At 41.7% G+C, this 10,257-nt stretch overlaps 1 non-coding gene across 1 annotated transcript; it reads left to right on the forward strand.

Annotated features, from left to right (window-relative positions):
• The first annotated feature begins 2,731 nt into the window (after positions 1 to 2,731).
• LOC127124507 (small nucleolar RNA R71) lies at positions 2,732 to 2,839 on the forward strand. Its single transcript, XR_007803990.1, has one exon. It is a non-coding gene; the product is annotated as a small nucleolar RNA R71 (small nucleolar RNA).
• Positions 2,840 to 10,257: the final 7,418 nt, after the last annotated feature.

The following is a 10,257-nucleotide window of genomic DNA, read 5'->3' on the forward strand; positions in this document are numbered from 1 at the left end:
GTCGGTAGAAACTGGCGTGTCCAAGGAAACTACGGACTTCTCTGACAGTCTTATGAGGGTTAAGGTTCTCTATAACTTCTATCTTTGCTTTATCGAGCTCAATGCCTCTTTCAGATATTATATGCCCTAACATTATGCCTTCTTTGACCATAAAGTATCACTTCTCCCAGTTTAACACAAGGTTAACTTCTGCGCATCTCTCTAGGATTTTCTCAAGGTTAATAAGGCAGTCTTCAAAGTCTAATCCACACACCGAAAAGTCGTCCATAAATACTTCCATAATTCTGTTGAGATAATCTGCGAAGATTGACATCATACAACGTTGGAAAGTAGCTGGCGCATTACAGTCCAAACGACATTCGTCTGTAAGGAAACATTCCGTAAGGACAGGTAAAGGTTGTTATCTCTTGATCCTCGGGGTGTATGGGTATTTGGAAAAATCCAGAATATCCATCAAGCTTACAAAAGTAAGAGTGTCTGGAAAGACGCTCAAAAATTTGATCTATGAATGGACGGGGGAAATGGTCTTTCCTAGTTGCCTTATTGAGCTTCCTATAATCTATGCACATACGCCATCCGCCTTCTATGCGTTTAGCGACATGCTCGCCCTTCTCGTTCTACACGACTGTGATGCCTCCCTTCTTGGGTACCACATGTACAGGACTTACCCACTGTGATGCGTTAAGGACTTCCTTCTTCACCACCTCGCTCATTACAGGATTGATTCGTCTTTGATGTTCTCTAGAAGGTTTTGAATCCTCCTCTAGCGAGATCCTATGCACACACATGGATAGGCTAATACCTTTTAAATCAGAGATGTTGTACCCTAAGGCAGAGGGGTATCTTCTTAAAACATTCAAGAGTCGATTCGTCTCATCTTGATTTAAGGTGGCACTAACTATTATTGGGTGGTTCATTTCTTCATCCAAAAACTAATATCTTAGGTTCTTGGGTAGTTCCTTAAGTTCTTGAGCTGGTTTTTGAGAATTTGGTGAAAGGTCTGGCGTAATGTCCAAACATTTGTGAGGTTCCGTTTCCTCTAGCTCGTCATCCTTTTCATTTGGGTTTGAAAATGGTTCGATCTTAGGTTCTCCTTGATCAAATTCTCTTATGCACTCATCTATGATATCGATCGCATAACATGCGTCTCCTAGAATTGGTGCCATCAGGAATTTCAAAAGAATGACCTCGATCTTTTCATCCACTACTTCGAAGGTTAATTTTCCTCTTTTAACATCTATTATAGCTCCGGATGTTGATAAGAATGGTCTACCTAAAAGGATAGGGATGTCTTCATCTTCTTTGATATCCATGACCACAAAGTCTATTGGGATATAAAGTTAACCGATCCTAACTGGGATGTCTTCTAAAATGTCTACAGGATACTTAACAGACCTATCGGCTAATTGAAGGGACATCTTAGTTGGTTGCAATTCTCCTAGGTTTAACCTTTTACATACAGTTAAGGGCATTAAACTTACACTAACGCCTAAGTCTAGGAAAGCTTTGTCAATCACATGACTCCCTAAAATGCAAGGTATAGAAAAACTACCAGGGTCTTTCTCTTTCTTAGCAAGTTTATCCTTGGAAATAAAATTGCATTCCAAGGGTTTTGGATCTTCGAGCCTATGCTTGTTGGGTGATAGCTTCGGTGAAAGGAATCTCTACATGAAGCTTTTCTATTACTTTTATAAATTTTTGGTATTGGTTGTTGACTTTGGTTTGTTTAAGTCTTTGCGGATATGGGATTGGTGGTTTGTACGGGGGTGGTGGTTTGTAAGTTTTATCCTTGGCTTCACCTTCTTGATTGGTTTGTTTCTCGGGTTCCTCCAGTTCCTCTTCTTGGTTGGTAGGTATAGAAGTTTTGGACTCGCTCATCGTTGGGTTATGAGGCTCTTCGTAAGCGGTCCCACTTCGTAACGATATAGCGTTAGCTTGCCCTCGAGGGTTTGGTTGAGGTTGTCCAGGGAATTATCCTCCAGGTGTAGTTTGTGGGGCTTAGTTTTATGCTACCTGGGAGATCTGGGTTTCAAGCATCTTGTTGTGAGTGATTATCTGATCAACCTTGGTTCCTAATTGCGTTATAAGTTTGTTTACGTGAATGTTCTGGTTTAGGAATTCTTTATTTTGCTGAGTCTGGCCCGATATAAAACTCTCCATGATCTTCTCAAGGTTAGACTTCTGAGGCACAACTTGCATAGGTTGGTTTGGTTTTTGGGCTTGATAACCTAGCGGTCTCTGAGGTTCATGATTTTTGATAGGGTTCTGGTTTTTATAGGATAAATTCGGATGATTCTTCAATCCGGGGTTGTAAGTGTTTGAAAATGGGTTACCTTGGGCGTAATTCGCTTGGTCAGTGTTCAGGTCGTTCAAAAGGTTACACTCCGCTGAATCGTGTCCTTTAGATCCACAAAGTTTGCACTATGTGTGGACTACTGCTACGGTGTTAGTGTTTGTAGACATATGTTCGATCCTAAGGGCTAAAGCGTCCATTTTTGCCTGCATCATGTCTAGAGAGCTTATCTCATGTATTCCACCTTGGGTCTCCTTTTTCTCTATTGATGCTCGTTTAGTTCCCCACTGGTAATGGTTTTGGGCCATATCCTCAATTAGGTCACAAACTTCAGGGTAAGGTTTGTTCATCAGCGCGCCACGAGCGGCAGCGTCGATGCTCATCTTGGTGTTATAATGGAGTCCATTGTAGAAGGTATGAACGACCAGCCATTGTTCTAGGCCATGGTGTGGGCAGACTCTTAATAGCTCTTTATATTCTCTCCCAAGCTTCGAAAAGCGATTCTCCTTGGTTTTGAGCAAATCAAGTTATTTGGTTTCGAAGAACAACAGTCTTACTAGGGGGGAAATATATAGCAAGGAATATTCTCCTAAGGTCTTCCCATGTAGTTATTGAATTAGTTGGAAGTGAATCTAACCATGCACGTGCTCTATCCTTGAGGGAGAAAGGAAATAATCTTAAACGGATTGCATCGGGTGAAGTGCCATTAGATTTAAAGGTGTCAGCTAGTTGGATAAAAACTTTTAAATGTTGATTCAAGTTCTCAGTAGCGAGACCCGCGTATTGGTTTTTTTGCACTAATTGCAACAAAGACAGTTTTAGTTCAAAATTGTTAGCAGGAATAAGGTGGTTTACTATACTCGAACTAGGTTCCTCGTTAGAGGGTTGGGCGAATTCCTTAAGAGGTCTCCTATCGCGATTATCGGCCATAGCTTTCTTAATTCGGATGAGTAAGAGGCGTGTACGAGTATAACGTTCGGGTTCCGCTAAAGGATCTACTAAATTTCCGGTACTATGGGTTCTTCACATTTACCGACTAATAATGCCTTAGTCTAGACGGTGTAAAACCAAGGTACGTATTTTGACGAAGTTGGTCCCCGACAACGGCGCTAAAAACTTGATCGTTGTTATTCGTAAGTGCACGAATTATGTCAAAGTAATATAAAAGAATATCAATCCCACAGAGACCAATCGTCAATCTATCGATTACTATCGTTACAGTGTTTATCTAAGGCGGTATAAAAGAGATATTGGGTTTGCAAAATAATGGTAAATAATAAATGCAGGTAAAGACAGGTTGAATGTATCTCACGTCAGTTAAGTGATGTTCCGATTGTCTAAATAGAACTACTTATGAGGCAATATTTTCTATTCTTGAAAAGAATCCATTTAACAAGAACTATCGCTTTCCCGTATTCAGAACTGAGTTTACCCTTAAATTAAGGTCTTTTATTGTCACTCATAAAAGGTGCGTAGAACGCTAATGTAGTAAACTTATTTTTAAGAAATGAGACTCGTAAACTTAGTTGAAAAGTGATTTTGATTTGGAAAGTTTACCCAAGGAGTTTCCTGATTTTAAATCTATCAACGCGTCCGAAAACAGTTTCAAAAATATTTTTTCCTTAAAGTGATAAAAATCCCTAGTTAACTAAGCCAGGGTGCTTTCGCACTCCTTGAATAATTAAAACTAACCAAGTTTGTTTTAGAAAACTCAAGTTAAAAATCAAAACAACCTTTAAAGTATTTCTACATATTCAATATGTGAAACATTACTTTAACCACGATCCTTACATTCTAACCTTTAAAAGATTTAGCCAGACATGGTAACACAAATAAACGCAACGGTATTGATCATGATGAAAAGTTTGTTTTAGAATGTGAGGCGTAAAGAGCGAGTAAAGTGCGTAAAATAAATAAAGTAAAGCGAGTGAGGAAAATAAATAAAGTAAAGCGAGTGCGGAAAATAAATAAAGTAAAGCGAGTGCAGAAAATAAATAAAGTAAAGCGAGTGCGGAAAATAAATAAAGTAAAGAGAGTGCGGAAAATAAATAAATTAAAGTGAGTGCGGAAAATAAATAAAGTAAAGCGAAAGCGGAAAATAAATAAAGTAAAACGTAGACAGAAAGTAAATAAAATAAAAGCGTAAATAAGAATATGCTCCAAATGGAGGGCTTTAAATTTGGTACAAGAAAGATAAACCTCTGACTCTTGAAGCTAAAGACAACAACAACTCGATGTGACCCAACTCAATCTAACTAAGATGCGATAACCCCCCGATGTGACGGATTACTGCTATTACAAATGATAAATATAGGCTTAATGTTGTAAACTAAGTTGGATCATTTGAAAGTGAAATGGAATGAACTATTTATAGGGAATTTCAGCAGCTTGCAAAGACCATGGTGCCCTCCAACTTCTCCTTAGTGGGAACGTGACTTCCAAAGGTGGTGCCCGCCATCCCTTCATGGCGCCCGCCATGTGTGTAAATGGGAAAGATCATGGGGACATGGCGGCTACCTCCTAGTTGAGGGCTGATGGCTCATGGCTCCTCCTATAGCGGCCGCCATGTGCAACGCCATGTGTGTAATTTTCGCCAAATACAAACAAAATGATAATAAAGTCCTAATAAACAAAATGATAATAAAGTCCTAATAAACAAAATGATAATTTTCGCCGAATCCAAAAGAGTCTGAAAGTGCTAAATATCTGAAAACAAGATAAAAGAGAGCATAGTACAAACAAAATGATAATAAAGTTATAATAAACATGTGAGATCCGAGTCAAAAACACAGTGTAATTCATTGTGATCACAGAGCTATATCCTTCATTGGTAGTTAAGAATCTTATCCAGTCGAGGAACCCTCCACAAATTCCTGAGCCACTGCCATGGTGGTTCAAACCTGATCTTCATTGTTCTTTTCACCACGGGGGCCCTGGTCATGATATAGAGAATTGTTATCCACTAAAGTATGAAGTTTAGAAGCTTGTAAAAAGTGGTATGATGTTCTTTGAGGACAGAGTGTCTAATGTCAAAGCCAACTCGTTGCCTGCTCATGGTAATGCCTCAATGAATATGGTAGACGACTATCCAGAGAATTTCAGGGTGTTTTATATACGCTATATCAGAAGATCTTTGGTGGCAATGCATAAGAATATTTTCTTGGTTAGTGATTGTGAGCATGACCATGAGAGTTGTATGACCTGCCGTATGAACCCTTGCGGATGTGTAATTGTCAAGAGGGATATTAAGAGCTTAATGGATGAAGGTCTTATCCAAGTCTTCTAGTATCTCCATTGGGATAATGATGTGAATGTGATAGTTCCAATATTCAAGACCCCTGAGAGGGTAGTCATTCAGTATGATAGCAGCAACAATAATAATGTCAACAAATCAATATCATCGTTGGTTATACGGTTAACGGGCCCCGTCCCCTACTCATCCGATAAAGTCGTGCCATACCAGTATAATGCCACTATGATAGAAAATGGTCAAGAGGTTCCTCTTCCAGTTGTAGACTTGTAACACCCAAAAATTTGCCCTCCTCATTCATGCATTCGTTTTTAGGTCATTTAGCATTTCATATTGCCTTTCATCATGTCAATCAGAATCAGATCCAAGAAGCTTGAACATCGTCCAAGGCACTTTGTGGGTTTCTATTTAGATGATCAATCAACACAAGGGAATGACTTGAGTTACTTCCAACATGTCCAAATGAGGTCTAGTCATCAGTCAAAGCGCTAATCTTGAAGGAGCAAAAAGCAGAGCCTGAGCTGTCATGCTCGCTAGGCGAGCAGTGTGGTTCGCTTAGCGAAAGGAACTGTCATGCTCGCTAGGCGAAGCCCACGCGTTTTGAAATATAACAGAAAAGTTTTGGGCTTGAGTTGCCCTCTTTTGAGCCCACAAAGTCACGAAAATCAGGCTATAAATACTAGAGTTTCAGTGAAACAAAACGAGGCTATTCTATTCCTATTATCAGAGAGAGAAAGAACAAAGCTAACAGAGTTCAGAGCAACCTCCGGACACTGAAGGGAACTCATCTGCAAAGAACCTATTCTACCTCATATAAACCCTCAGACTGCTTTTCAAACCCAACTGGGCGATTCAATTCCGTTCGATCTCTCCAATCAGGTTTGCCCTATTCCCATTCCTCTATGCTTTCAATTTGAATGATCTGAATGTATGAGGTACTATCGTTAGGATTTGCAGGTGGGTTTAGATGTGCATGAATGTGTAGAACGATACCTTGAATATTTAATCACGTAATTTCTGAAATGGAGACCACAGGGTTTGGGGTTTCCGAGATCGGACTGTTATCAATGAAGAACCCAAAACCCGCAGGCGTTCGCTAGCATCTTCGCTAGGCGAGCCTGTAGCGAGGCTTCGCCAAGCGATGGAGTAGCGATCGCGACAGCGGTTGCTTTTCTGTTTGCTCTAATCTATTTTGTGTTTGCCATGACATTGTTTTTTCCAGATTCCATCCTGTTACCCTAACCTGTTTGTTGAGTTTTTATGAGGGCTCACATACTCTTGCAGGGATAGCTTGCTTGGTGTTCCACTTTATTTGTGGGATACCATCTGGAGGTTTATTCCGATTACCTGTATTGACTCACTTTCTTTGATGGTGCTAGCCTGGGGAGATCTCTGGGTTTCTTATTTCGTTAGTTGCTATTACTTCGGATCTTTATCCGTGCGGTAGACCTCTTAATCTCTTTATCTTTCCCGCCTTTTACCGCTTCCTTAGCTGGAAGACCTCGATAGGAGGCAATGTTTTGCGTGTTTACTTTATGCATGTTTGTGTTTTATGGTGTGATCGTCTCCCCGTAGGATTGCTAGGCTTCGTATAGTCTCCCGTTTGCATGTCTATCAAGGTAGCGCGGTTCCTTCGTCTAGGACTTCCTTTTTGCATAAGCATCCCTAAAACCCAAACCAACTCATTGATTTTTATTCTCCTAAGAACACATTTACTCCTTCTACTACAGGCGAGTAAGTCTCCAAAGGTCGAGCATCTGGTAGATTACGTAGTAACGTCGTTCGCCCAAAACCAACCCTTAACCCGTAGTTAGCCGAACTACGTTTTGCTCTGATTCTCATTCCAAATGAGATACGTAGGCATAAGACGCGATGTCTTAGCAAGCACACTCCCCTTTAACCCTTAGGTAGCCGAGCTACGAAGACTCTAATTCTCATATTCAGATGAGATACGTATGCAGTGGATGCGACATCTGTGCGAGTCATTTTTTTTTTACCATCTATTTTTAATAAATAGTACATTAGATAAACCCACACCCTTTAGAGAAGAACAACAAAAGTGGATCCCGTAGAGTACTACGGATGCGTAGGGGTGCTAATACCTTCCCTTCGCATAATCAACTCCCGAACCCAAGATTTGGTTGCGAGACCTTGTCTTTTCCTTTCCTTTTTCCAGGTTTACTTCGAGCGTTTCCTCCCCCCCCCCCTTTTGGGATAAATAACGCACGGTGGCGACTCTTCTGTCATTTCTTTTTTCGCGGTTGGTTTTTTCGCAGGATGCGACAGCTGGCGACTCTGCTGGGGAAGGGTTTCCTTAAACGAGTCCCTTCTAGCTTTTGTAGGTTGTTTATTTATTGGGTGTTTATTCTTTTATACATTTGTTTATTTTTCAGCACTTGTGTACATATCATTGCTTGTTCTGTTGGCTCTACCATTGGTTTGTTTGATGGGATGGGATGTTCTATGAGAGATAAGCCCATTACCCAGGCTGGAGTGTACACACAGGTTTTAAAATGGATAGTCATGATGCTTGCGTGGCATGTTGCTACGTTAAGTCGTTCATGAAGACCCACACCCAGACGAGGTTTCTTTTGGATATATTCTGTCCTATGGGTGTTCTATAACAACATGATGTTCCTCTAGAAATCGTCGACTCTGGTGACCATTTCCCGAGAACTCAGTCGAGGCCTCTCCTCCGAGACGCGTTTATGTTAGCTCTTGTGGGCGCATTCTCGCTGATCAATCCGAGGACCCCGAGGCTAGGAACTTGCTATTAGGATATCCTGTTGAGGGGAGTCAGTGGAGGTCTTTTATCCCGTAATAATGCCAAATCTTCAGTGGTAAACGTATTATTCGCGACTGAAGGGCTGAAGTTGACGAACTTCTGTTCTTAGAACCTACCAGTGAGGGGCGGGCTAAATTCAGGAAACCTTAACCTCCAACTAACCCGATTTTCTTGAGCAGAGTTCTGATCTTGTATTACATTCTTCAGTGGGTTTCTCTCCAGGCAGTGCAACCTGACAGATGTTCAAGCGGATCCAACAATCCTGATTGACATGCCTTTCCATTGTATAACATCATCTGCATATTTGCATCCAACATCTCATGCTTATTCATTTGCAGGGTATTCCTTTTTTAAGGGGGGTGCCTTAAAATTGAATAAGCAGTGCATCGCATACCATGCATACTAACCCTTGCTTGTTTTGCAGGTGTCACCGCAGTGTCTAATGTTTGTTCCCTGTCTCAGGCATTATTGGTCCCAAGCGAGTCCACAGGTACCCGACAAAGGAAAATCGTCCACAACTAGCAATGGACCAGGTACAAAAAGAGCTGGTTGATATGCGTGAAAGGATGGATCAGTTCATGACATTGATGACTGGTATGGCAGAAGGCCAGGAAAAGTTGAGGGAATTGGTGGAGCAACCGAGGCCCGATCCAGAGGTGGAGATACCAAATGCTGAGGGAAACCCTGGTAACCTTGGGAACGCTGATAACCCTGTGAACACTGGTAACGCGGGTAACGTGAATGCTGATGGAAACCCGGGTAATGTTGGCAACACGGGGAATGTTGGAAATGGTATTGGCGGAAGGTACAATGTGAATCAAGGAATTCGGATTAACGGGCGCCCCGTTACTGAAGATTATCAGTATGATCAATTCTCTTCGCACGACGAAGCTCACGAGACCACTCGCCGTATGGATGAGCTTGTTGAGAAGCTCAAATCTTTGGAGTCTCAACATTCCTTAGGTTTTGATGTCACAAATCTTGGTCTGGTTCAGGGAGTAAGGATCCCTCACATGTTCAAACCCCCTACTTTTGAGAAATACAACGGGGCTTCTTGCCCACGCACTCATCTCCAATCTTATTTGGGAAGGTTGGGAGCTCACACGGAAGATGAAAAGCTGTGGATGTACTACTTTGAAGACAGTCTAACTGGAGCTTCTCGTGAATGGTATTCTCATTTGTCTCGTACTACCATCAAGAGCTGGAAAGACTTGGCAGAGGCTTTTGTCAAGCAATATCAATACAACTTGGACTTGGCTCCAAATCGGACCTTATTGCAAGGAATGTCTCAGACTGCCAAGGAGACCTTTAGAGAATATGCTCAACGTTGGAGACAAATTGCTGCGTCCGTCCAACCCCCTATGTCTGAAAGGGAGATGGCGGACATGTTCATGAACACTCTTCAAGGCAATTATATTGAGAAGTTGGCTGCTTTCCCGTCAATCAGCTTTGCAGAGATAGTAATTGCTGGAGAAAGAATCGAGAGTCTGTTGAAGATGGGCCAAATTCAAGACAATAGTGCTTCCAAGAAACCATTTGTTGGTAACGGTCAGCGAAGAAGAGAAGGCGAGACAAGTGTTGTGTATGCCGGCAGAGGCAGGGGCAGAGGACGCCCTAATTATTATCAAGATCAAGTGGCCACAGTCACTATTCCTACACCTGCTCCTCAACAGTAACAACAGCCGCAGTATCATCCGCAACAGCAACCCAGGTACAACAATCAACAACAAGGAGGTAATCCGGGTCAGCAGAGACACTATCAACAACGTCCAAGGCAGACGGACTGGGTCATTGAGCCAATCCCAATGCCTTATTCTGTGTTACTCCCCAGGCTGATTGACCTGAATCTGGTTACGTTAAGAACTTTGGCCCCACCAATCGATCCCAATAATTTGCCTAGAGGTTATGATGTCAACGCCAGATGTGTTT

The sequence above is a fragment of the Lathyrus oleraceus genome, chromosome 2, assembly GCF_024323335.1.
Source record: "Lathyrus oleraceus cultivar Zhongwan6 chromosome 2, CAAS_Psat_ZW6_1.0, whole genome shotgun sequence".
NCBI lineage: Eukaryota > Viridiplantae > Streptophyta > Magnoliopsida > Fabales > Fabaceae > Lathyrus > Lathyrus oleraceus.